Below are 27,445 nucleotides of genomic sequence, written 5' to 3' on the forward strand. Positions count from 1 at the left end.
CTTTAGGATCCTTAGTCTGAAACAGATATATAATATTATTATTTTTAGCTAAACTCAGCTGACAGTGCCCTTTTCCATATAACAGAGTTGGTCTGGATTTTTTTCCAATTGATGCTGATGTTGCCAATAATGCACTGCACTCAAATGACAACATATCCTCCACTCTCCATAAAGCAATCAACTGGCTTTTTCAAGTACTCATAGCTATAGTCAATTTTCTTCAACAGGGGACATTTGTGCTGTGATTCAAGGTATAGGCTGGAATGATAGCTGTATAAATTGTTATGCTGTAACAGTTATATCTGCATACTTTAGCCCTGAATGAAACAGGTTTAAAATTAGTTTGCTGTACTTGTATCTTTCTGGAGCATCTAGATGTAGTGGTTATACAGTAATGATTTAAAATTGTATCCTTTGATATGAATATAGTTGTTACATCTGTCTATACTACTGATTCCCACAGGATATTCCATATGAGCTATGGAAGTGTCCTGCGAGATCTACCTGTGTGAGGAGGTAATTGATCTCCTCCCCATCTAGTATTTTGGGCCCGCCCCAGCTACTCCTACAGCATCTGTGGCTGCTCCTCTGGGGACTGCTGCAACTGCTACTGCCTTCCCCTGTCCTTTCCTGCCCCCATGCAGTCCCTGTGCCAACCCCCCATGCTCCCAGCTGCAAGTAGATGGGCAGATGGACACAGAAATGGAGCTGGTCTTTGCAGCCTAGCTCATTTCCTCCATTCCTTCCACACTGCTGGGCCCACAGGAGGTGCCACAGGAGTAGTCATAGCCATGGGTGACCCTGCAGGAGCAGCTTTAGCCTCCTGAGATACAGACCCAGGTCAGGAGGGGACAGACAGTGGAAGAGAAGAGCACAGCAGGGTGAGGACCTGTCCCCACTGACCTGTAGTGTTACCAGCTGGATCAGTGATTCTCAGCTTTTTAGCCTCAAGGCCCCTTGCATGTCTTTTCTGAATTTAGATGTATTTCAGAGATTTTCAGCCGAGTTGCCACAAAATTCAGAAAAGTGACATTGGAGTGTCTTGAGGCTAAAAAGCTTGAGAACCAGTGGTACAGAAACTAATCCTTTGCTTAAACAAAGATGTTTGGTATCATTTTTTAACAGTATATCTCAGTACTGATATGATTTCCTCGGGCAGGGGAATGGAATATGCTATATATTTTGGCAAGTACTCGTACAAACACACACACACACACACACATGCGCACTTTTTGGGTGTAAGATTGACGTGTGTTGCCAATTTTAGTCTAGAAAAATGTGTGATCCAGGTATCAAAAGTTTGGGAAACACTGGTATATTCCCTCAGTCACAAGACAGTGCCCAGCAGCTATCAGCAGGTTCCAAAGACCAGACTGTACCCAGCCATCTTCATAGACAATGGTGAAATTAAGGTGAAGCAATAAACTCTGGAGCTGTTTGAGCCTATGTAAACTGCTCCTGGGTGTGGCACCTACGTGTGTGCCTGAGACAGCAGCAATTTGAGCCAGGGTGGAGCAGAACTGGGCTGGCAGGGGGCTTGGGTTGTGGTGTCGGAGGGGCTGGCTGGGATACAAGGGTGCTGACCCTGTGGAGCCATGCGGCTAAGCTGCAGATGAGTCTGGTCCCCCCGGTCACTGTCTGCACATGTGTTTCAGAGATGTAAATGACCCTGTCATAAAATAGTACTGTTCCTGACAGTAACTAATTAGTTAATTAGTTAATTTGCAGAGTTAATTAGTTTACTGCACCTTAATACTGGCTCATGTGTAGATGGTAATGCTTTATTGGAGAGCTAATTAGACTGCTCCACAGTAAAGTGCACGTGTAGATGCACCAATGGGAGCATCTACATGAGACACGTTACTGTGCAGTAGACTAATCTACTGCACTGTAAAGCATCACCGTCTACGCATATGGGGTATTTACTGCACAGTAAATTAGCCTACTGGGTAATTAGCTAGTACCTGTAAATACAGGTACTAGATTTACTGTGCAGTAGTTACTCCACAGTACCGCACTTGTAGGCACTGACCAGGAGCAAATTTGCTCCTGGTCAGCCTAGGCCACAGGGAGCCACAGGGGACAGGGAGCTCTTTGTTCCCAGTCCTGGCACTGCTTGGCCCCCGGCTCTCCCCCAGAGGCAGGAGCCAATCATCATTGGGACTGGGGAACTCTCTGCCCCCTGTCCTGGCTCCCAGTGAGGAGCTGGGAGCTCCAGAGAGCGAGCAGGGGCTGGGAAGCCCTGCTCAGCAGGGGCACACTGGTGGCTACCCCACATCTGGGACAGCTCCCAGCAAACCTCCTGCTGGGCAGGATAGCCCTGCCCGGCAGGGGGCATGCTAGCAGCTGTTCATCCCTATGGGCATGGGGCCAGGAGAGCTCTGCTGGCTGCAGTGGCAGCTGCCTCCCAGCCCCGTGCACATCAGGCCCCATCCCGACGTGCATAGGGTCAGGAGACAGCTGCCATGGTATACTTTGCCTGGCCCCATGCGCATCAGGACTGGCCCTCATGCCCCTGGCCAGCCCCTGGACTATCATCCAGGGGTGCCTGGAGCTCCCCCTGGGTGCTGCAGGTAGGCAGAGCATGGTGAAAATCTACTCCCAACAGGGTACATGTGTTGACATGTTCCTGGGGAAGGCTCACAGGAAGCCTAAACCACATGACTAGTATATATAGATGTGCCTAGTGGGTCTTCTCTGTAGCTGATATATTTCACAAATACATTCCAGAACTGTCATCCCTTTCTTTGTCAATATCTGTGGGCACCTAAAGGACACCTTTCTGCTTTTCATTTCTACCCCAAATCTACAAGAGTTTCTTCCCTTACTCTGCAACAGACATGAATTCCCATGGGTGTTGAGAACGTTCTGGCACTTGACTAGATATACTCTAGTGGGAGAAGCACAGACTTGCTCTAGACCATGTGGGATTTTAGGGCATCTACAGCAGCGTGCCAACAATTTAAAGACTCTTCTTGAAAATGTGGGCCTTAGCCATTCTGTACCTCAGTTTCTCCATAGGTTAATGTGAGTAAAGATTCTGGCCTCTCTCTCAGACACACTGGGAGAATAAATTCATTACAGCCTGCTAAGTGCTTTGAGAGAGAGGGTGCCATGTTGTTAACATTATTCACAGTGCACTGTCATATGATTTTCATCAGTAGTTAACAATAGCTTTTTAAAATGCAAACAAGCACAAAATCCAATCCCAGTCCCACCCACATGGATAGGAGCTTTGCCATTGAACTTAATGAGAGCAGGATGAGACCTTTAATAAAAGGAACCTGCTGTATATTTCTGCTATAGTCTATTAACTAAGTCCTGAGTGGTCCTGAGTACCCACAGTTCCCAGTGATCTTAGTAATGCTCTGCTCACTCACACTGACTACTGCTGAGGACTAAATCTGTTTTTTGTGTTTGCCATACCAAAACTTAGCTTGCTGACTTCACAGCATATTTTCCTTACTATTTAATATCCTGTTGCAATTCTTAAATGAAACCTGATGCTGAAGCGTCTCTCCTATGATGGCTCTTGTTATTTGCTTTGAAAGGACAGTAGAATGGGCTCCTTACCCTAAGAATTCAGGATATATTTGTCTGAGCTTGATGATGCAATGAGCTATTTATGAAATAACATCACTGGGAAAGTAGTTGCTTTTTGAGGGTAGCTTTACACAACATGTTTGCCCACTACCTGTAGATACAAAATGCAGTGCTTTAAGGTTTGAATCACAGGCAGCAGCTGGCCAATCACATAACGCTATTTTCTGCTAGTTAGTTATCTCTGGAGCACTACCAGTGGCAAATCTGAATGTAAAAATAGCTGTTGAGTGTGTTTATTTCAACTGCCTGTTACTTGACACCGCATGGTTATTCCAATACGTATGTTTGCCTCTTCCCCACCATGAACTCTCATTTGATTCCCCATGCCTGAGATCTATTTAAGTACATTTTACTAACTTCGGATTTCTTGCTTACTTCATTTCACCTGTCTGGGTGGGTCTGTGAAGGCTCAAGAGTTGCCTCCTCTACTTTTTTATTACAAATTATAATTCCTATGAAGAGAGTCATGTTAAATAGGGGAGCCTGGAGCGTATCATAATGGGAAATATTAATACTAAGCAGACTGCTGTAAGATATAGTGAAGTTTTGACTTAACTGAAGCAAATACAAGTCTGCGCTGTCTCTGAGGTGGAAGCTGAAATATAGAAGGTAAGGAAAACAATTACATGGGCTTTTTAAAATTTGGGAAATATTAATGATGATGCAGTGTTTGTGTGAGTATGTAAGCATGTGATGGCCACTCATGAAACTGGTCAGATGAGAAAAATTAAGCACCCTCTATAATTTTTCCTGTAGTGATCAGAGTTAAAAAGACCCCTTAGTTAGTCATGTCCATCTTCCCCTACTCAGAGGCAATGCAGGATTGCTCCCTAGAGTCTACATGTGGAAAGATTTTTCTTCTTTGTTGTTACTCTTTATGGAAAAAATAGTATATTATATAGTAAATGAGCTTGATCTTTTAAAAAGGCTCCTAAATTGTTATGAATGTTCCTTTAATTGTGCTGTTTGGCTGTATATTGTGCTGTAAGCAACTTTAAGCAAATATAAATTGATTTTATTTTCAAGCTGATTATTGCCTACAGAGAAGATAGTTTTAAAAAACTTTAGTGTTATGCATAAAGGTTTGGGAGGGAATTTTTTTTGGACAAATGGAAAGAAAACAATTTAAATATTTTATGGCCTACAATAAGTGTCCATTAAGTACATGAAAAAGCAAAATAGTTAAAATACCTAGGCAGTGGTAAGGGGCCAGTATAAAGGACTGTGATTATGACTTGTATCCAGTTTTATTCACTAGAAAAATTCTTAAGAGGTATGAGGTTTTTGAGTCCAGTTGTTGCAGGAATCTCTACCAACGCAAGGTACTGTGTTTTATTAGTCTACCTGCAAAACTAAAAATGCATAAATAATTTACATGGATTCTGAGAACCTGAACTTATGCTTATTTATGCAATCTATAAATAGGCAAGAGATCTAAATAAGAGACAGGATTCTAATACTGAGTCCATGATGCTGATAGAAATTAACTTTGCCATTAGGATATTTAATTTTGCAATGGTACTAGTCAGAGGGACACAAAGCTGGCTTCCTACTGTTGCCAAGAAGAGCAATAGAGAGGCAGAAAGGAGAAAACTAAAACCAGGTGAAAAAGTCCTTAAAAAAGAATTAATCAGTTGAGACAGGATGAAACCATGATACATATATTTATTTTTGCAGTCCTTACTGGGTTATTTATGCCCATAAAGACCAAAAACCCTGAATAAGGAACTGCAGATTTAACCCATGGCAAATGCTGGTAATTAAAATAGATTATCATTTTTTTTATTCTGCCTATTCTGTCTATCCAGCCATGTCCCGCTACCGTGGTTTCAAAGTTTTTTCGAAATACATAGTTTTGCTTCAACCCCCAACATGGCCAAGATGTATAACAAGCACTATGTGCTGAGTTTCAAGGCCATGGGATTAGTTAAGAAATAGCTGTATTCCTGCAGTGTAAGCCAGAAGCTTTGGAAATTGAATCCCTCAACCATTTATCCCCCTCTGTTTTTCTAAGCCATTTGCCTTGTCTCTTCTTAGGATTTGATTCTGTCTGTGCTGGTGTTACTACTAAAGCTGAACACAGGGGCTGTGTCCAGATGTGCAGGCACATGTGATCTGTGACACCACAAACTTCTTTGTGGCAACATGAACTGCACATGTGGAATATTAAAATGTGTCCTGTGCTGCAAATTTGCAGCATGAAGGGAAAATTTGCTACCAGGATTTCCTGGTAGCAAAAAACAAGCACCAGGAAAAAAGGTGGCTTAGTGCATATGAAAATAGCATACGCCAGAACAAACAGAGGCCTGGTCCTTCAGAGAGATGGTCTGGCTGCCAGCCAGAGCATCTCTACTTCTCCATTTGTTTCCTTACTGCTCCGGGAGCTGGGAGAAGTTGAGCAAGGGCACTTTACCCAGCGCGGAACAATTTGTCCCGCAACAAAATGTACATGCAGGTGCATGCACTGAGGCACAAAGTGCCGGCACAAATTTGTGCTGCTACCATGCCTGCCACTGCAAGTGCACATCCCTGCACATCTAGACATGGTCAGGGTCATGGAAATGCAGCTCTATCCATGATCAGGAACAACTGTGTGTCAGGGCTGGAGAAAATTCTGTTTGCCCAAAGTGTGTTCTTGTGTTTGTTGACACTAACCAAGTTTATTGGACCAGCAAGAGCTGCTTATTAAGCTTGATCTTGCTGCTAGTTTTCATTTGTTTAGGATATTGTGGTGGGATGTAGCATGTACTCTACAGTAAGATCACATAAAGCTTTGTCTCTCTTCAATGTCAGGTTTCATAGGTTTCTGAGTCCTTGTGTTTCTGGTATTTGTGAGTTGTTTGAGTTAGTACGTCTCTTCAGGTTGAGGGTATGTGTTATTTATTCCAAGAGGACGTGTGTGTGTGTGTGTGTGTGTGTGTGTGTGTGTGTGTGTGTGTGTGTGTTTGCATGACAGTGAGTTATATGGTGGTGAACAAATTTGGCCTTTTTGCCACTGGGTGACTCCATTTATTTCAGTTGTGTTAACTGAACTTAACATGAGTGTTTTAAGCCATGGGGCTGGTATTTGTAAACTATGTGGTTTGGTGCCAGCAGTCAGGCTTTGGGCCCAGAGACTATGGATGCATCCAGGTGAGTGTGGACATGCGGTATGCAGCACCGTAGACCTACCCGTGGCACCACATACTAGGTTAGGCATGCCACATGTGCAGGCATTCCCTGTGCTGCTACTTTGCTACTTTGTTGGGTTTTTTTACCCTGGGAGATGCTGCCCAGACTCCCTGCTGCAGGATTGCCATGGTTATGGCTCCCAGAGGCCCCCAGAACCCCAGATAAGCTGCAGCAGACAGCACAGTTGCTGGCCCCAGCCTCCCCTACCCCACCTAGGACAATGTGCTGTGCACTAGAGCATGCATGGCATGGTCTTCCCTGGAGACAGGTAGCAGTGGCACAAGGTATGCTGCTGCTACTTGTCCCCAGGGAAACGCATGTTCCTGCTCATAGGGACATGCCCTATGTGAGTAAATGGGGAGGGTTTTTTGCTTTTTGTCAGGTAGGTGAGCGCATGTCTATGTGTTTAAGGGGACTACAATTCACATATTCTGGTCTTGTCTGAAGTAGATTCTGACCATTGTCCCAAGAAAGGCACAGTAGTGCCACATTTGATCTACAGTGAGATCACATAAAGCTTTGTCTTTCTTCGGTATCATCTTCCATAGGTTTGCAAGAGTTCTTGTGTTTCCAGTGTTTGTGAGTTGTTTGAGTTAGTGTGTCACTTCAGGTTGAGGGTATGTGCTATTTATTCATTCCAAGGGCGCGTGTGTGTGTGTGCGCGCGTGCGTGTGTTTCAGTGAGAGTGAGTTGTAAGGTGGTGGACAAATTTGACCTTTCTGCTGCAGGGTGACTCCATTTACTTCAGTTCTGTTCACTGAACTTAACATGAGTTTAAAGCCATGGGGTTGGTATTTGTAAACTGTGGTTTGATAGTTTTGTAGCTGTTAGGGGATGGAATGTTTGGTTTGGTCCTCCGAAGGGTGTCCTCTTCGCAGAGATTTTGTTATGGATTCCTTTCTCTTGCTCTTCCCTTGCTGTCTACTTAAGTGGTCATTTTTCGATGAGCATAGGATATATTGCTTTAATGATCCTTCCCACTCTTTCTGTTATCTCTGTGTATATCACTATTTGCAAGCTCAGGAGACAGATGCTAACTGGTAGTGATTAAATGACCCAGTAAGTAAAGCAAACTAATCTAGGCAGAAACAGAAGAGGGTCCAGGAATGGGGCCCACTTCCACTAAATCTCTCACCTGGCAACAGCCCCAGAACACTCCCCACACCATCCTCTGTCCCTCACCTTGTGAATGCTCTCAGATTGGGAGCTGTTCTGAGATATGCTGCTACAGATTTGAATGAGAAGGTTGCTGTGAGATTCTGTATGTCATTCTCCACTCGAATGACAGAGGGAAAAGAACCACTTTAATTTGTTGAAGAAGTCCTTATAGAAGCTTTACAAGATTAACACTGGCTGTGTGTAAATGTTCAGAGTCAGCAAGCAGCAGTATTTGCCAGATCTCTATTACTGTAGTTCCTGACTCTCAGGTCTGCCTCTGTCTGTCAGCTTTAGTTGGATCACACATAGGCTGTCATACCTTACAGTCAGTTCTGCTTGTCTGTCAGCTTTATTTTAGAGCACATACAAGTTAGCCCATTTTGATGCCTTCTGAACTGGTCTAGCGATGCTTCAGCTGTGTCCCATCCGGGTGTATTTTTGCTGTACAAGGCATAGCACTCCAGAGCAAAGCAAAAGGAAGAAAAGCAGCACAGTGGGCACTGAAGGCATGTAGCTCCCTGCTGTAACTCATGGGGTGCTTTTGCCATGAGCTGTAGTGACCTGCCACTCTGACCCCACAGCAGACATTCACTGTTAAATCAGGGGGAGGGGTGGGGTGGGTAGTAGCCATTGAGCTCCACTTTGGAGCCAATCCAGTAGAGAGAGGCTGCCTGGCTCTCCCCTAGCCCTGCCCCTTACCCCCAGCTCTGGTGCTGTCTTCAGGATGGGAGGGGGGGAGGGAGAGGAGGGAGCCCAGCCTGCACTGGAGGGTGGGGCAGGTGGATTGGCGCCAATCCACCTGCCCCACCCTCCAGCCCCAAATGGATCTCCCTCCCCTCCCTTCCTACCCCTGCCATCCTGAAGACAGCCCCAGGGGTGGCTAGACAAACAGAAGTTAATGAAAGACAAAGTTAAAACAGAAGATAATGAAGGCGCTCCACTTTGGAATGCTTTCATCTGAACCCTCATTAAATGAGGGTTAATTTTTCCCACGATCAGGCACTTTTAAAGTTCTCTGCAGCCATGCACTTCTGTCAGGGCATGACTAAAGCACATTTAAGGGGCTGATCATATAACAAACAACTTCTGTCTGCACCCAGTATGATGAACTCACGTGTGCTGGAGTATCAGGGCACTCTATATTGTGCTAAAAGAATATCTAGGAATTCATTTTCCACTTCTGCAAAATTTCAGTAAATTTGCAAGTGACTTCTGCGGGAACAAGCTGGGACTTTAGCCTTGACCCTGGAACTGTTACTCATGTAGATTTGATTCTAGTTGTTTCCTTGAGCCACTGGTGGACTGACTTCAGGGCTTTCATTGGGTGGTGTTTCCATGAAAGGACTGGGATTCGGAAGCAATTAATTTATCTACAGGGTCTGGGTTTGTGTATGTCTGTGGAGAAAGGCAAGCAGTAAGGTCTGTTGATTTTCAGGATCAGTAACATATGTTCCCAATATGTCCTGATGCGTGAAGGAGCTTTGGTTCAGCACTGGACTCTGGAGTCCATGACTGCCTCCATGTGTTGACTGAGTTTCTACAAATAGCATATTATGCTATTGTGTCCCATAGCATTAGAAAAGCTTCAGGTTTTTTCAGGCAGGCAGATGAAATTGGGGGAAAAGGGAGAAAATTCATTTTCTCACTTCTGCTACTCCCTGGTAAGGAGTAAGGAAGGAGCAAGTAAGTGATGAAGATGATAAAGGAGTTGGAAAGCAAACTAGAGATGGGAGATTGAAAGAATTAGGTGTGTCCACCCTGGAGGAAAGTAGATTGAGACTTCTAAGATCTATATGATGGTGTGTAGGGTGGAATATGTTGCACTTACGTTCCCAAGCCCACTTAGATGCCTAACATGTGGAATAGATTCTGGGCCAAGTTTTTCAGAGCAGGGTATAATCACAGAGAAGGTTTAACTAAGTAACAATGACTCAGTTGAATGTAGTTCCCACACTAGCATGGATATAAACTTTTAACTTATACCTTTCCTTCTTCTACCCATGACTTTGTTGACAAAACCAAGCACTGTCTACTGAACAAACACTATTAAGCAAACTTGGAAAGCTGTAGCAGGGAGTAGGTAAAAAAATTGCTGCATCTCTGAAGCTTGTGACAAAAAAAACTTTGGAAATTGAATCCTCTGGCTCTGTCTCCCTCCCTGCTGCTCTGAGCTGTCTGCCTTGTCAGCTCTTAGGACTTGATTATGTCTGTGGTGGTGTTACTAGAGTTAAACACAGACTGACTGGAAGTGAGAGCCAGATCCAAACCAATGTTAACACAGTCTAAATCTGTTTGCTTTTTTTCTGTGGTTGGATATTATCTCAGTATTAAGCCCTCAGTTTTAATCATTCCTTAGTAGGGCAGTCAACTGGGTATTGATCTGATGAATAATTATGTAAATCTTTCAGTCTTTATTCCACGAAGGCCTAAAGAGTGACTAGACTCAAAGAAGCTTGTTCTTGGTTTTTATCTGCTTATGGCTAAGTTTTTCCCTGATTCACCTGGTATTGTATGAGATGCGAGTCAGGCAGTTTCAGAGATGATCCTAGCACCTGTTTCAGAATGTGCTAATGAGACCTCTCCTGATGTGTCATTCCCAACTGTGTGATACTACAACATTTATTTTGTGCAGGCATAATACAGTATCTTTTCTAAATGCTCACTCTTTATGAAGCCTCCCATTCACACTAAGTTATGAGAGCAAGAGAAAGTGGTATCAACAAAATGAGTTACATTGTTTAGATAAATCTGAAGTGTAACCTACAAATCTTCATGTCTCCTCTGGATGGGAAAGAAGTTGGTTTAATGAACCCAGCTATAATCTAGAATCTAGGGGACATTCAGAATGTTCTGCATGTCTCATATTATTTGCATGTACAAAATATTTTCTTGGAAATATCAATAATATGCATAATTCTGCAGTATGCCGAGTCCCATAGAATGTTCTGAGTCCTCCTGAAGTCCTTTTGACTCTTGAAATCTTGAAGCATTCAGAAACCCTACTTTTCACTCAAGGAAAATAAATGCAAGAAAGTCTCTGCTTCAGCTATTAAAAAGGTGTAAAGTAGACATAAAGGAGAAGAGCAGGAGGAATTTCCAGCAAAGCCAAGTGCTGGTTATATATTCCTCATTGTTTCCTTGGGGTGGGGGGTGGGGGTGTGCTTGACCTTCCTGATAGGGAGGAATGGAAGATAAAGACTTCATTGGTCTAAGGATGGATTTGGAGGAGGAGAGGCTGGACACTGGGTTAGGTACACTGTTTAGGTGGATGTTAGCCCAATAAATCCCTACTGGATGAATAAATCTACCAAAGTCGATGCTTGTTGCTGATATTCTTATGTAATTTAGAAGGGAATACCCCTGGCTCAAAGGTGGTACGCAGCACGCTTCCCAGAATTCTATCCCACTCTTGTTTGCTGTGATCAGGACGGTCTGTCTCTCTGTCTGGATTTCCCTTACAGGCCCTTGTCTGTCTCTGGTTAGAGGCTCCTACTCCTTTTGTTACCCCAGCCCTGTTTGTTTCTTTCTTTGCCTTCTTCTCTCTAGGATCTCCCAGTGCAGAATAATAGCACAGGGGTTTTCAACCTTTTTTTTAATAAGCGTACCCCCAGCGGCCAGACGTGGAGCTGGTGGGGAGAGGGTGTGGTGCATAGCCGGACGCAGAGCAAGGGGAGAGGGGTGGTGGGTGGTGGTGGCAGCTGCCATGTATGAGCTTCTGCCCTCTGTTGCCCCCCCCCCCTTGCATCTGGCTGGCCAGGCAGGTGGTGCCTGTATAGCCCACGGAGGGGTGCCGCTGCCCTCACTCCCCACAGGGCCCTACTCCCGGGAGGTGGTGGCACAGGATGGTGGGTGGTGGTGCTCTGTCCCTGCCCTCACATGCATGCATACCCCCTAGCGGGACTGGCCCACAATTTTTGGGGGCCCCTGCAAGATATAGTTTTGGGGCCCCCGAAGCAAAGAATCTGGTACTGGGGGCGGGGGGTGGGGAGGTGAGCAGCCGGACGTGAAGCCGACATTGACAGGAGGGTGGGGAGGTGTGTAGCGAGTGGCTGGAAGCAGAGGGCCCCTTGGCTGCGGCCCCCCCTGTAGCTGCAGGTTTTGCAGGATAGGATGGGCTGGCCCTGCCCCCTAGGGCCTTCCCAAGCACCCCCGGGGTTACACATACCTCTGGTTGATGACCTCTGCTCTAGCATAGTCTACTGCTAGTTGGGAGTTTATTGATATGCTGTATCCCTTTCTATTAGTCTGTTGTGGGATGTTTCCCTCCTTTCTACTCTTTCCCTGGGAAGTTTTGTCTTTGTTCTTCTACAGAGGAGATGAAAGAAGATGAAAAGCCAGTTCCCTGGTAAAAACCTGTATTAGTGGAAAGGGTTTTATACCAACACAATGTTCTTCACGTCTATGTGGCCCTGAGAAAGCCTTTCCACAGTTTCTCAATTTGAGACACAATTCTTTGTGGGTCTATCATAGTTAGACATTACCCTTTAAACTGGCTGGTTATTGTTTGTTCTCTCTTCCAATCAGTTATTTAATGCCAAGAAACACCCTATTCTTCAGCTACTAATGCTTATATAACAACAGTTTGTGGCAGCTCATTTAATGTGGGCTATGGAAAGAACACAAGGCCCCAGCCAGCCCCATGGATCCTATTTGTGCTTGTTGTTCTGCTCTCTACTTCTTGTCCTAGACCAGTGTTTCTCAACATTTTTAGACTCTAGGCACTTTGTTAGACTCAAGACACCATTTAGAAAATTCCAGCTCTTAGGGTTCACTCAGTTTTTGACTGTAGAAAAATAATAGAACAATTATTCTTTTGCAAAGAACTCAGAAAGACCACAACAGGCCAGAAATGTTTTTGATGCTGCGGATTCGTTTTTCAAATCTCTGGGTTTATATTGTGAATTGTATGTAGCTGTGTATGCTGCTATGGGTAGCTTTTGGGAAGATCACATCCAGTCATGTTTGATTATGCCAGCAGAGCTGACCACTTTTACTTTTGCTGCTGGCTTTGGCTAAGGACTCACTGTTCAGGGCCCTTGCCTCTGCTGTAGTAGAGGTAGCAGATAACACCACAAGGCCACCCAAGGCTTACTAGAAATGCATAATAATCAAAGTTAAACAAATAAACTGTCATTTAGCTCTTTGCTGGCTTCATGTGGTTCTTCCCAGGCTTCACCTTCTGGTCACCTCTTATGTTTCGGAGGCTTTGATGAGACTGCGGGGCTGGTGCAAACAAAACAAGCAAGCAAGCAGATGAGAAGCCTTGTCCTCAGCCCCTTCTGGTGGTATCTTGACCCCTGGTAACCTCAGGCAGTCTTGCTCCCTGCCAGTGCAGCCGCCTAAGGCTTCTTTCAGCATCTTTTATTCTCCCCCTTGCTGGTCCACGTGGCTACCTCTTTCTCGTTTACCACATCTGGGTTAGCTCTCTTGCTGGAAGACTCACTGTGTGTCTCTGGACCTGGATCCTAGCCTTCGATGAGTTCTTCCAGGTCTGGGGTGGCTGTGGGGAAGTGCTCCTAGGGTGTGGGCCTGGCCCTGTTTCAAGATGCCTGCATGCTTATCAGAGTGAATACTGCATAGCTCCCTGTGTTACCCTTACAAGGATCTCACAGCACCCTGGTTGAGAATCACTGCCCTACACCTCATTGGATTCCCCACATTTGTTTTTCCTCTTATGTTCTTGATCATTAGTGCACATACTCTTCTGTGGTTGCTGGGCTGTGGGTAGGAGAAGGCAGGAGTAGTAAAAGAGCCTAACCCCAGAACAGTCTTTAACTAGCTGATCTCTCTCCCTTCCAAAATTGGCAGGCAACTTGGCAGAATGTCTTTTGTTTAGGAGCATTTATAGATGGTGGAAAAGTCAAATAACTTGTTAAACTTTTTCATTTAACCAGTGGGGCTTTTTGTTGCTGTTGTTCTGAAGCAAGCTGAACTGCTGTGACTCAAAGAAGCTTTCATAAGCATGCTCAGCGCTGGCTGCCTTTCCTTAGATGACAACCATCATCTGAGCCAAAGTAGCAGGAACTGAGCCAGGAACTTCGGTGCTGTTCAGGGTGTAGCATACTCATGGTGTCGGTGATTTGGAAGCAGAAGAAGACAGATAAGACACAGTGACTAGTGTGATACTTTCACACTGACATCCTCAGGGCAAGGTTGCTGATTCTCACAAATTTATCTGGAGTAGAGAAGTGTAAGTTCCTGCTGCCAGCAATCTTGTGTTCATGTAAAAAGCTACACCCATTACATACATTTCTGGGAAACAAAACCAGGGAAATGTTTGTTCCTCTAATGTCCTTATGCTCAATTTGCTACACAGTTCTGGGGCTAGGGACAGACATTACACATAAACCAGTTTAAGTTATCATAAACTGGTTTAAACCTGTAACAGAACCTAAGTTCAGTGTAAATAAACCAGTTTCAAAATGGATAAACTGGTTTAAGGTAAACCTGGCTGAATGTAGTATCAGACTAACCTGATTTGGGTCAAACTGGTTTATGCAATGTCTGTCCCAGACGCCTTCCTGGTTTAAGTTAAACCAGAGTCCCCCAGCGTCCCAGATGCTTTGCTGCCCTGGGCTGTGCTGGGCTGTGCTCTCTGCTACAGAGAACAGGGCTGGCCCCACTCCTCTGCTCCCTAGCCAGAGCTCCAGGGGAGACTGCAGGCACAGCAGGGTCTGCCTGGCTTCCCCCTGCCTCCCCCCTTACTGCTCACTGCTCAAGCAGGGACCCTCCCATCTCCCACAACATGGGACCCAGCCCCACAGCCCCTAAGCATGTGGTATGCTAGCTAATGGTGGTTATACCTCTTAGTGTTGATGTGGTTCTGTGGGCTGCCAGGGCACAGAAAAACCTATCTATGCCCCTGTGACTCTTGTGGGCTCAGAGATCTGATTCTTTAGGTTGAATAGTAGATATTTAAGCTTTTTATAGCTAGACATGTAAGATTTACTTTCCATAGATGACCCAAATGGAAGGATTACTATGAGGGTGTTTCACAAAGTGACAGCGATTTTGAAATAAAGCCATTTTGTGTGCAATGATCATTTACTGGACCACATCACTTCTCTACATAGTTGTCACTTCTATACATGGTTGTAAATGATAGCTGCATTTAACAATGCCACCATCAATGTTCCACACTGCTGTGTAATTTCCTACTCCCTGCACACAAAATGGTTTTATTTTGAAATTGTTGTTACTTTCTGAGATACCCTCATGTATTGGACTGTGCTTTCTATAACCTCTTAGATCGGACTTTGCTTCCAGAAACAGAAACCAAGAGCCCTGACACCCATTGTTTTATTGCTGTTTGACAAAAATGCTTGTGCAGCCCTTTCTTTCTCTTTGTGTGTGTGTGTATGTGTGTGTGTCGACATGCATGTGCAGGGGAAGGTCGATTTTCCTTTATGGGCTTCCCTAAATAGAAGCTAACAGCAGGCTTTCATGTGGGACTTATTACTATAACTGAAGTGGCAGAGGTCTTGATTTAGCAAACTTCTCTCGCCAGAAACCAGCTTCATTTGCAAAGGTGTAACCTTAGTACTTATGTGGGAATGGACAACTCAGGATGGTGTAAATGAGGTATAGGCCTTTCATCTGTAGGTCATCAGTTTGAATCTTGGCCAAAAAATAGATATTAAAAGTTGTTCCTATCTAAAAGGACGTTTGGTATCCTTCACATGGAGTGAATTTGGTAAGTCTCAGTTCTACATCCCATCCCTTGGCTTTGCTCTAGCTTGCAAGCTCTTTAGTAGAGCTGTTCAAAAAAAAAATTAATTGAAACAGTGTTTCTTTGAAAGAGTTGTTTTAATTAAATAAATTCTTTTAACAAAACCATCCCAATTTGACCAAGTTTCTTGTGGGTAACGCTAACAGAACACACTTTTGTCCCCACCACCAAATGAAGATGATGCTTGTACAATAAATCACTAACAGCACAGGACTTCATGGCACCACACTGAACTTCTGAGCAGTTCTAGGGATAGAATTATGAACTTCTTCCTGCAAAGTTGCCAGCACCACTTGTGCTAAAGAACTGCCCTTACTTGTGAACATTGACATGTATCTGGGTAGTTCAGATTTCATCCAGTAGAGGGTCATGGCATGTGATTGTGGGGGGGGGTGTTTGTGTGTGCGTGTTGCTCCACACATGCCTAAACACATATACATACATATATATAGACACACAGGTGCATGTGCCCATGTGTTGACCATTCCATTAGATATTTATGAACAACACGGACTTGGATGAACATTTATTGTCATTTGTAGAGAGCTTTGCATTTTGGGAATCCTTGAAGATGAATACAGCAAGAGCCACATGGCAAAATCATCACACAGAAATAAATATACCCTCCCCCTAAGGAAATGCTGTGCTAATGCTTATGGGTTGCAATGTAACACAGAAGATCACTGCCAAAATGCCAGAGTGATGCCTCATGGTACAACTTTTCATCCAAATGCCAACCCAAAATCTTCTCACAGTATATTGCAGCAGCGATGATGTCACAACCCTCCAACAAAACTTACCTATCCCCTGCCCAGTAAAAAAAAGGCTGACATTCAATCTATGCCAGAACAGAAATAGCCTGAGTAACCTAAGCTCTTAATCACAGCATACTAGGCATTGTAGAGCTCTACTGAAAGCCTGCACCAAGTCACTTTCAAAGGAGCTTTCCTTTCCTTTCCTTTCCTTTCCTTTCCTTTCCTTTCCTTTCCTTTCCTTTTTCTGATTGAACTCCCTATATATGCACCTTTACACAGGCACATTGGTTATTTTGGGTCAAAGATCAGCCTACCATAAACATCCCTAGACCATATGACATTTCCAATTCAGATTGAACCATGATGCCTTGTTTCCCCCTACTTCTGTAATGGGCCAAACTTAAAATCCTTTGAACTTTCTAAGAATCTGAGTCCTGATCCATGCCTGAATTTTACAGCTATTTCAGATGCAATTTTAGGGCCTCACTTGCTGGAGCTGGCTACCATGTATGTTCAGATGGGTAGCAGAGTGTGACTTCACCAGGTTACTCAACAGGTTATAAACAGATTCTTTGTCCTGTGTTTTGGCTGCAATGTCACTCTGGGTCATTTCACAGTGCTTATGTTCTGTTCTTCTAATGGCTGATGCTGTATTATCCCTAGCGTCTAAGATATTATTCTGAATTTACACCCTTGAGTTCTAACACTATTGTTTGGAAGGTGCCTCAAAGCTCATCTAGCCCAACCCCTTGCACAGATGCAAGATGTGCTTTTCTTAAACCATCTCAAACAAATGCCTATCCAGCCTCTTCTTGAAACACCCCAATGGAGCAAATTCCACAGCTTCCCTAGGTATCTTTTGATTGCTGCTGAAATGATGAAAGGGTCTCCCAGGCCCTCTTACTACTTCACTTCTGTATGTTCCCCAAAAAGGAACTTGGGCTCATATACCAGACCAGATGAGAAGTCAAGAACAGTCTACCCCAGCCATACTATGCTTAGTCTCTAGATCCTAAGTCTCTAGAAAAAAATAGATGCTGATTTGCCCACATCCAGACTAAATGATTGATGACCTCACTTAAAAGAGAAAATTGTAAATGAAGCAAGCACCTGATCCCTCACCCAGTAGCTACTCTAGGTGTGGCCTTGTGGGTTTTGTTGCTGCTGAAAATCATTGTCACATACATACAGAGTTTACTTGACAGAAAAGTGACAGCTCAATGGTCTTTGTAACTATATAATGGAACAGATAGCACTGATGACAGAACATATGGGGCAACTGGGATTAGGATGGAGACTGCATCACTTTTTCTTATCCAGTGTCATGCAAATATATTTATGTCAATCCCATGTTACCAGTGAGACCATCAGAACAATCATCTATACCAGGGATCTCTTTTAGTCCTTTTTGAGATATGTTGACCAGCACTGCTCACTGTATTCAAGATGAGGGCATACCATGACATAATGATGTTTTCAAGTTCTTTCCTAAAGATTTCATTTGCCTTTTTGACCATTGCTACACATGGAATTGATTCACAATGGGAGAACTTCAGAAGATTCAGAAACAGTTGTTAGATTGTAAGTCTGGGATATTCCAAAGAGCCAGAGGAGGTGGGTTCCCATGACAAGTCATCTCTTTCGAAACTCCCTCTCCCCCCAAAAATGTCTGGAACTTATCTTCTTTAAAGCATATTTAAAGTATTTTGGCTAGTATTTGAGCATTGAATTCTGTCATGGTAATACTAATAGAGATCATTTGCAAGATTTTATGTTGTATCTGATTTTTGATTCTGAACGTGACACACACACACACACATTTTAGGGGTGTCTAGAGATGGTGGTTTGTCTTGAGGCCATCTGCATTAATAAACCAACAATCTAATCACGACCATTTCTTGTAGACAGTGTAAACCAAACTAGATGAGCCCCTGTGCAGGCAAGATTATAAATGAATGCAAGTGACTTTCATAGAAATGTCTGTGATAGAAACGATGAAAATATCACAAACAAGCTCTCAGGGCAGAATTCTCAGATCTGCGGGAGAGCAGCATGCGGGGAAAGCAGACTCTTCAGACCCCATTGTAAGGAGTAGAGAGGAGAATATTTGTCCTTTATTTTAATTCTTTAATGTATCCCTCATCAAGCCAATAGCATCTCTTTTGGTAGAGAAAAGACAAGAACAATTTGTAGTTTATATAAAAGATATCAGGTACTGAGACTTCTGAACAGACCTTGAAGTCCTCTCTGGCTCCTAAACTAACACTGTTCAGGAGCTAAGTTGTTCCAGTTCTAAACTAACTGTTGTCTACAGACATTTTGCAGGATCTCCTAAAATTCTGGCTTCTACAAGACAGAACAGGAAAAAAATGCTTATTATACATTACAGAACCTCACACAGAGGTGAATTTCTTTAAAAACATGTGTTGTTAACACTGTTTTCTATTCCCAGTACTATGAGGGTCTGCTAAGCAACATCATCCAGAAAGCATAATACATAAGCATAGGCTTAACTTTAACTCTGAGTATAATTTCTATTGAAATCACTTGAGTTTAAAGTTAGGAATGTTTTTACAGTCCTTTAAGTTCCTTAGTTCTGTCAGCTGACAGAGTTTTGCCTTCCGTGCTGAAAATGGGGAAGTTTCTTGTTTCCTGAAGTGTCTGGAAGCACTGAGTTTTGCAGTCTGGGTGTGGCTTCTCTGAAAATTGTCTTCTGGGCTCAGCAGTCTCCTCCTCCTTGTCAGTGGCCACCTTATCCAAGTGAAACACCTGCGGGAGAAGGTCATAGTGAGGGAAGGACAGAGGCAATTTCTGAGGACCAGCCTTAGAGTGGGGATACCAGTGTAGCTATGCCAGTTCAAAGTCCTCATGTGATGCACTGTGCCAGGGAAAACGTATGCAAATGTGTCTGTTTCTGGTTTTATCAGGGGAAAAAAAAACAGAATGGCATGTTCTCAGATAGCTACAGACAATCTCAGGGCCTGTTCTGAATATCAATACAAAGACCTGTGAATTGATTCTGTGTCCAGGGGGAAGCCAGTGAAAGGAAACTGGGGTGGCATTTTTGTTGTTCATGAATTAATGTTGTTGAGCTATTTTTATAATGTGGTTTTTATCCACAAAAAATGATTGTAAAAATGGCTTTCAGTCTAAGTATTTATTGTCCCCTGCTCACTCCATAGTGAATGTTCTCTGTTTGCAAGGGACAAGTTATTTCTCCAGGTTCTTATTCGTAGGACCTGAAAGACAAGCTAGCTACCTCCTGGCCCAGGCAGCATCCCCAACAAAGAGCAATGCAGATTCTGCAGATGGACTTCATTCAGTTAGTAGGTCTGATGAGGAGCAAGCTAGAATACCAAGGTGTGGTCTAAAGTAAAAGGTAGCAAAAACATATTTTATTCACTAAAAATAAGTAGTGATGGTGCTGGTGCACACAGGAAACAGATTAATTAAATTAAAATAGTACATTTTTTTACAGTCACTTTCCAAAACAAACTTAACATTTTTAACTATTCCTGTGGCTTCACATCCGTATGAGAAGCTACTTAAAAACAGCAAACGTAAATAGGCTACAGCCTCACTTCCTCTTCTAGTGTTTCCCTCAGACCACAAGTGCTATTCCCTTCCCAGGCAAGAGTTAGTCTCAGAGGAGATGAAATACTGCAGAGATGTTTCAGACCTAGTGGACATCTGCCTTGTAAAAGGACGATGCTAGGCTGTGAAACATGACATGCCTGCTCCATGTATGCCACAGCCCAAAATGGATGACTCAGGGTGGTGCTGGCTACAGGCCAATAAGCACACCCAAATCAGCACTGATGGTGGCTACATTACATTCATTCCAAAGTATAACGAGCAGAGAGGGAGCGACATGCTTTGTTGCCTGTGCTCCCCAGCATAGTCCTTTGACATGCCCTTTGTTGTGACTCAAAAGACTTTCATAAGGTTCTCCTAATTTGGGTGTGAATATTTTTCATGTCATTTTAGAGCTATATTATAGCTCTCTTTCCAGAAAAGTGAATGTTCTTTCATAAGGACAAGTATCCTCACTGAATGTGCTTTAGATGTGACCATTGACATTAATAAAGCTAGGGTAACATTTCTTTCATTTGTAAATGAGGCAGGGTACCTAAGAATAGTGCCCTGATGCATCCATTCCTTGGAGTGGAGAGGGGGCAGGAGTTCAAGTTTGTCTCAGCCCTTTGCTCTTTTGAGGAAGATATAGCAATTGCAAACTTTTTGGTTGATGTATTAAAGAATCCACAAATGTCTCTGCTGTCCTCCACCATTGAGATACCTGCAGGGCAAGGATGCCATATAGTCTGTCAAACTAATGGGTTTCTCTTTCTCAGAATCAGCATGCATCCAAAATCTGTCAAATAGTAGTTTTTGAGCCTGCTGTACTCTTGCTTTAATTCTTCATGCCATTGCTATACCTGTTGATAGTTAGGTCCACTGCAGGTGCATCTACACGTGCCATTAAGTTAAGGTGATGTGATAAACTCCAGTGCAGTCTGAGCTGGAGTTTTGGTGCCTTAATGGTATGTGTAGATGCTCAAACTGCTGCGGTCCAGGGCACATGTACAGACACTGTGCCCAGGACCACAGCAGTTTGAGCCAAGGCAGAGCAGCCCCAAGCTGGCAGCAGGCCTGAGGGTTCAGCCCTGGGTTTGGGGAGGCAGTGTCACTCAGCGGCAGGGCTGGCTGGGGCATGAGAGTGCCCCAGTGTGAGGAGCCCAGGCAGTAGGTGTCAGGAAGGCATCTGGCGCAGTGTATGCCTGGGTCAGTGTTCACACAAGTGTTTAGATGCAGTTATTTTTGCCCCAGTAAGAGAGTACTGTCCCCGGCACTGCTATCTTACAGTGATGAAAATTAGTTTGCTGCAGTCTAATAGTGTTTCACATGTAGACTGTGATGTTTTATACTGCAGCAAATTAGAGTGCTGCGCAATTAAGTGCATATGTAGATACACCCACTACTGGGTTTACTGCACAATCAAGCAACTCTGGGCAGGCATCTACACATGCAGCCTTTTGGGAGCAGATTTGCTGCTTATGAAAGTAGCCTGCTCCAGGCCTCTTCCTGCCCTACTCTGCCCCCTGCAGCAGCTAGGCAGAGCTGGAGGCTCCAGCCACAGCTTCCTGGCTGCCAGGGGCACTCTTTCAAATGCAGCCCTGTGTGGTGCTCTCTGGCCACCTGTTTTTTCTGGGCCAGAGCAACCCACAGTGTGCTGGCACAGCCCTCTATGACTTTGTTTACAGAGTCTGTGCCCGTTGTGCAATGGATGCTCCACCCCCAGGCCTGGCAGTGACGACCCATGCCATGGGCTTCTGCTGGGCTTTACCACTGCAGCAACTGCCTCATGGCCCAATATATCTCGACCCTGTCTGCCCCCTGTGCTGCACGGCCGATCAGCGTCTACATGTGCAATACTGCGCAGTAACTACTTTGTGCCTAATTTACTACCTGCATTTGCAGGTAGTAAATTAACTGTGCAGTAAGCACTGCATGTGTAGGCAGTGATGCTTTACAGCACAGTAAATTAGTCTGCTGAGCAGTCAAGCATCTCATGTAGATGCACCCAGTATGTACTTTTTCTTTTAGCAGTTAAATTGCTGTGCTTTCCAAGAAGACAATTCACTCTTAAGAAACTATTTAAATGTTAAGACTCACTCTTCTCCTGTTTGCACACTTGGTAGTGAAGTATCATCTGTATGGTCAAAGAGCTTATCTTTCATGTAGTGCCAAACAGGTGCACGTTATGACCCAAACAGGTAGACAGATCTGGGTCGGAAATCACAGCCTCAGATCAGGATGTAGCTGAACTTAGGTGAAGATTAATTCTGCATTAGCTGAATGAATTCCTGCAATGGGCCAAATCCCTGAAGTCTGAATTCTTTGGGAAAGAGCAACTTAGTATTTGTGACAGATGGACTCAACTCATCTCTAATATTGTATCTTTACTGTTTTTTCTTTTTCTGTTTGAAAACTCAGTCCATTTGTATTTAACTAAAAGCTGCCTAAAATCTTCCAGGTTCTCCACAGCAAAAGTATAGCACTGGCAACAGCAGCTGAGGTCCCTGTCCCCAACCATGTCCGTGTTATAGCCCTAACCTGGAAGGACCACACCTGGGAGTGGGAAGGGAGCTCAGTGACCACTGCTCATGCTGGCATTGTTCTCTGCTGAGAATAAATAATGGGGCTTGTCTGTTAGGAACTGAAAATCACTTATCTATGGGCTACCAGCCCACCCAAATACATGGTAACAATTTCTGACCACAAACAACCAAGGCTGGGTTTAGACCTGTGGGTTACAGTAACAGGCTACTCAATTCTGTAACCCTGAGTCTTCAGTTAAGTTTCAGGAGCATTTCTCATGGCGTTTTGCAGAAAGGCTGTAGTTCATTATTGCAGATATCTCCCATTCTTGGCTGCCCAGGAAGCCAGCTTCAGAGAGAAGGACCTACATAAACCATAAGCTGTGGCTGGGATGTTAGAGCACTGTGCTGGGAAGTCTTACAGATGAGGCATGTCTACATGAGATGCTGAGTAGCTGAATAATACTGTGCAGTAGCATGTCACAGCTCTGACAGTGCTAATATGCTACTACGCAGTATTATTAGGCTACTGCACAGTAGCATCACTTAAAAGGTGTTCACCAGTATTATTGCACAGTAATTCTGGTTACTATGCATTTATTTAGTATTTAATTATACAAGTACTAAATAAATGCGCAGTGACCACTGCACAGTAGCATCTCATGTAGACACACCCATGGAGATTCAAATCACCTCTATATAAGGGGTGGGGGCTCTGCCCTGTGTCTCATGCTTCCTGTACAACTGGTTTAACTGGTAGGCTATTGCACTAAAAGTTGGAAGAACCCCTCACTACTCATGGTTTTTTGTGGCTTCTTTTGGCTTATGCTAACCCAGAGCAGGAAGGTATGGAGCCACATACCTACCCAATGAGAGCACAGCATACTGCATGTGTGATACAGAAGGAAGTGACACAGGACTAGCGAACAGGCCAGGAAACAAGGGAGTTTGAGTGGGACCCCTTAGTGAGAGAGGAACAGGAAGCTTTGGTTGACAGGTAAAAGGGTTTGTGGGTGCTGGTGAGTAGAAAGGCCTGCCTGGCTTGGGCTTGGTGACATAGCTTCACTTTGGGAGTAATTTTGTAGTGTTGTTTGGAGGAGTGAACAGAAGAGCTCTCAGGTATAAAGTCCAGCAGCTGATTGAGCTGATTACAGCTGATTGCAGTGTGACTTTGTTTGCAGTGTGACTTGCCTAAGCAGAAAGGCAAGAAGTCAGTGACATAGGAGTGCATAACACAGGACCAGTGAAGAGGGGAGTTTGAGTGGGGGGTTTGCTGGGGACTTTGCCTGGACACTTTCTTTCTAGACTGTACGCTTGCTGAGCAGAAGCAGGAGAAGGAGACAGAGGGAATATTTCAGGACTATCCGCAGAAGAAGAAAAAGGAACCAGCAGGAATATCAACAGGACAGCTGGAAGATGTCATAATGCCAAAGCCCCTGCTACTACCAGTTCTTGTAATCTCTTCTGAATCTGAAGCTGTCCATCTGGAGAACTGGCAATGGATGAGAAGGAGCTCACTCCAGTAGCAGGAGAGGTCATTGGAGTGAGGATAGAGACCTCTGCTGCCAAAAGGAAGCAATGGGTGATGGTGGTTGGGGACCATCCTCCTGTGGGGCATCCATCTGCTGGCCTGACCTATTGTTTTGGGAACTCTACTACCTGGAGCTCACATCCAAGATGTCACAGAAAGGTTGTTGAGATGCTTCTGGCCCTCTGACTACTATCCCATGCTGCTCATCCTTGTGGGCACTAATGATACTTGCCAGAAGGGACCTCAAGCAGATCAAAAATGACTAAATGGCTTTAGGCGCAAGGGTGAAAGGTATGGGGACCTAGTGGTGTTCTCATTGATCCTTCCTTTCAAGGGTAAAGGCGCAGCTAGGGACAGATGCATCCTAGTGATCAACATTTGGCTGCACAAATGGTATTGTTAGCAGGGCTTTGGCTTCTTCAGTCATGGGATGGTGTTCCAAGAAGTGGACTTCTGGAAACAGATGGGGTCCACCTAATGAAGAGAGGTTAGAGTGTCTTCAAATATGGGCTTGCTAACCCAATGAGGAGGGCTTTAAACCAGGTTCTTCTGGGGATAAAGAAAAAAATCCCAGAGGTAAGTAAAGAGCCAGAACACATGCATAATAACTTAGTAAAAGGAAACAATAGTGGAAGCCTTAGCAATGTTCTTGTGGAAAAGATTGGATGATCAGCTAGATATGTGAAAGGTTTATATACTAAGGTGAGAAGCAAGGGGAACAAACAGGAAGAAATGACGGTCCTAGCACAATCACAGAATTATGATGTAATTCAGATTACAGAGATGTGATGGGATAAATCATGGCTGGAGTATGGTCATGAATGTGTATTGTTCAGGAAGGACAGGCAGGAAAGAAAAAGAGGTGGTCTTAGCCCATATATAATGGCAATGGTTGCATGTTCTGAGGTGCAGTATGAGGTGGAAAGTAGGCCTGTTGAAAGCTGCTTGTGTGAGAGCAACAGCTGAGAGGTCATGATGAATGTCTGCTACAAGCTGCCAAACCAGGAAGAGGAGGTAGACGAAGTCTTCTTTAAACAACCGATAGAAGCTTCTAAATCACAGGACCTGGTTCTCCTGTGAAACTTTACTTATTGGGACATCAACCAGAAGGTAAACACAGTAGGCTGCCTATACACATGCTATGGGGAGGGGAGGAGCCTAGCATTTTAATTAGAGTAGCTCCCGGGCAGCCGCTGTAATTAAAATGCTGCAGCGCAATATGTATTAAGCCCCTGCATGTTTGAAAATGGCCACAGGATGGTTTATCTAAGCCTCATTTGACGAGGTTTAGTTAAATTAATCAAGTCTGTTCCGATGCATTCTAATTTGAATGCCAAGGAGCACGTGTACAGGCAGCCTTAATGCACTAGCAATCCAGCAGATTCTTGGAGTGTGTTGTGGATAACATTTTGAGACAGAAGACAGACAGTGCAACTAGGGGAGAAGCTCATCTTGATTTGCTGTTCACAAGCAGGGAGGAATTAGTTGAGAATGCGATGGTGGAAGGCAACTTGAGTGGCAGTGACCATAAAATGCCAGAGTTCAAGATTCTAAGTGGTGGAAAGAAGGAGAGTAGCACTATAAAGACACTGGACTTCAGAAAAGGAGGCTTCAGTAAACTTAGGAAACAGGTGGGCAGGATCCTGGGAAGCAAGTCTAAAGGGTAAATGAGTCCAGGAGAGCTGACTGTACTTTAAGGGGGCCCTTTTAAGGGTGCAGGAGAAAGCTATCATGATGCAACAGAAGAATGGAAAGTTCGGTAGGAGCCCAGCCTGACTAGACAGCAATTTCTTCAATAAGCTGAAACTCAAAAAGGAATCCTACAAAAAGTGGAAACCTGTCATAGTACTAGGGAAGAGCATAAGAGAATTGCACAGGTATTCAGGAAGACAATTGGAAGGCCACAGCACAATTTGAGATGCAACTGACAAGGACCATAAAAGTAAATAAAAAGGGATTCTGCAAGTATATCAAGAGTAAGAGGAAGCCCAGAGAAACCATAGGTCCTTCATGGAATGCAGAAGACAATGTAGTTACGGATGATGCAGAGAAAGCTAAAGTATTTAATGCCTTTTTTAGTCTTCACAAATAGGAGCAGCTATCGGATGATGAGTGATGTTGGAAGCAAAGATTAAGAAGGAGACAGCCTAAAGTATTGGCAGAATAGGTTAGGATTACTTAAAGCAGGTAGAGACTTTTAAGTCAGCAGGGCCAGATGGGATGCACCTTAGGGTACTGAAGGATCTGGCTGAGGCTATTTCAAAGCCACTAGCTATTCTCTTTGAAAACTTGTAGAGGTCAGATGAGGTCCCAGAAAAGGGTAAATGTAGTGCCCATCTTTAAGAAAGGGAAGAAGGAGGATCCAGGGATTTATAGACAAGTCCATCTGACCTTGATGTGTGGAAAGATCATGGAGCAGGTCCTCAAGGAATCCATTGTGAAGCCCCTAGAGGAGAACAAGGTGACCAGGAAAAATCAACATGGATTCACCAAGAGTAAGTCATGCCTGACCAATCCAGTTTCCTTCTATGATAATGTGACATGCTCACTTTATGCAGGAAGAACAGTGATATACCTACTCACAGTGATGTGATATACCTTGGCTTTAGCTAGGCTTTTGACACTGTCTCCCATGACATTCTCATTAACAAGCTAAGGAAACATAGATTAGATGAAAGTACTGTGAAGTGGATACATACTGGTTGGATCATTGTGCTCAACAAGGGGTGCATCTACATGTATACATTTACTGAACAGTAACCAAAATTATTGCACAGTAACCAAAAATTACTGTGCAGTATGGGTGGCGTGTACACATGCATGTTTATATGCACAAATAAAATGGCAATTTATGCCCCATTAGTTACCGCACAGTAACATATGTGTAGACACCTTACTGCACAGTAACACTGTGTGTATGGACTGATTTGGGACTAGCTTTAGTCCCAAGTTGGTCCACATACAGCATTACCTGGGTTTGGTGCTGGTCAACATATTCTTTAATGATTTGTATGATGGGATTTAGTGCACTCTTAACAAACTTATGGAAGATACTGAGTTGGGTGGAGTTGCAGACACATTGGAGGGCAGGGCTGGGACACAGACGAACCTGAATAGACTGGGAAAATGGTCCATAGTCGATCAAGCTGCAGCAGGGGAAATTTAGATTGGAAATTAGGAGGCACTTTCTGACTTCGTGTGTGGATAAGCATTAGAACAGACTACCTAGAGAAGCTGCAGTCTCCATCCTTGGAAATTTTCAAGACCAGATTGGACAGACACTTGGCTGGGATGGTTTAGTCAGGGATGATCTAGCCTTAATCAGAGGGCTGGGCTAGATGACCTTGTGAAGTCTCTTCCAGCCCTACTCTCCTATGATCCTATGTTCCTATGTTCATTT

At 44.1% G+C, this 27,445-nt stretch overlaps 1 protein-coding gene across 1 annotated transcript in view; it reads left to right on the forward strand.

The window, feature by feature from the left end:
• Positions 1-3,953: 3,953 nt before the first annotated feature.
• C6H10orf71 (chromosome 6 C10orf71 homolog) overlaps positions 3,954-27,445 on the forward strand; it is a 33,886-nt gene continuing 10,394 nt past the window's right edge. Inside the window, exon 1 of the mRNA XM_006278111.4 lies at positions 3,954-4,212. The gene's annotated coding sequence lies outside the window, so the exon portion shown is untranslated. The remainder of the gene's footprint in view (positions 4,213-27,445) is intronic.

Source organism: Alligator mississippiensis, chromosome 6 (genome assembly GCF_030867095.1).
Source record: "Alligator mississippiensis isolate rAllMis1 chromosome 6, rAllMis1, whole genome shotgun sequence".
NCBI classification, from domain to species: Eukaryota; Metazoa; Chordata; order Crocodylia; family Alligatoridae; genus Alligator; species Alligator mississippiensis.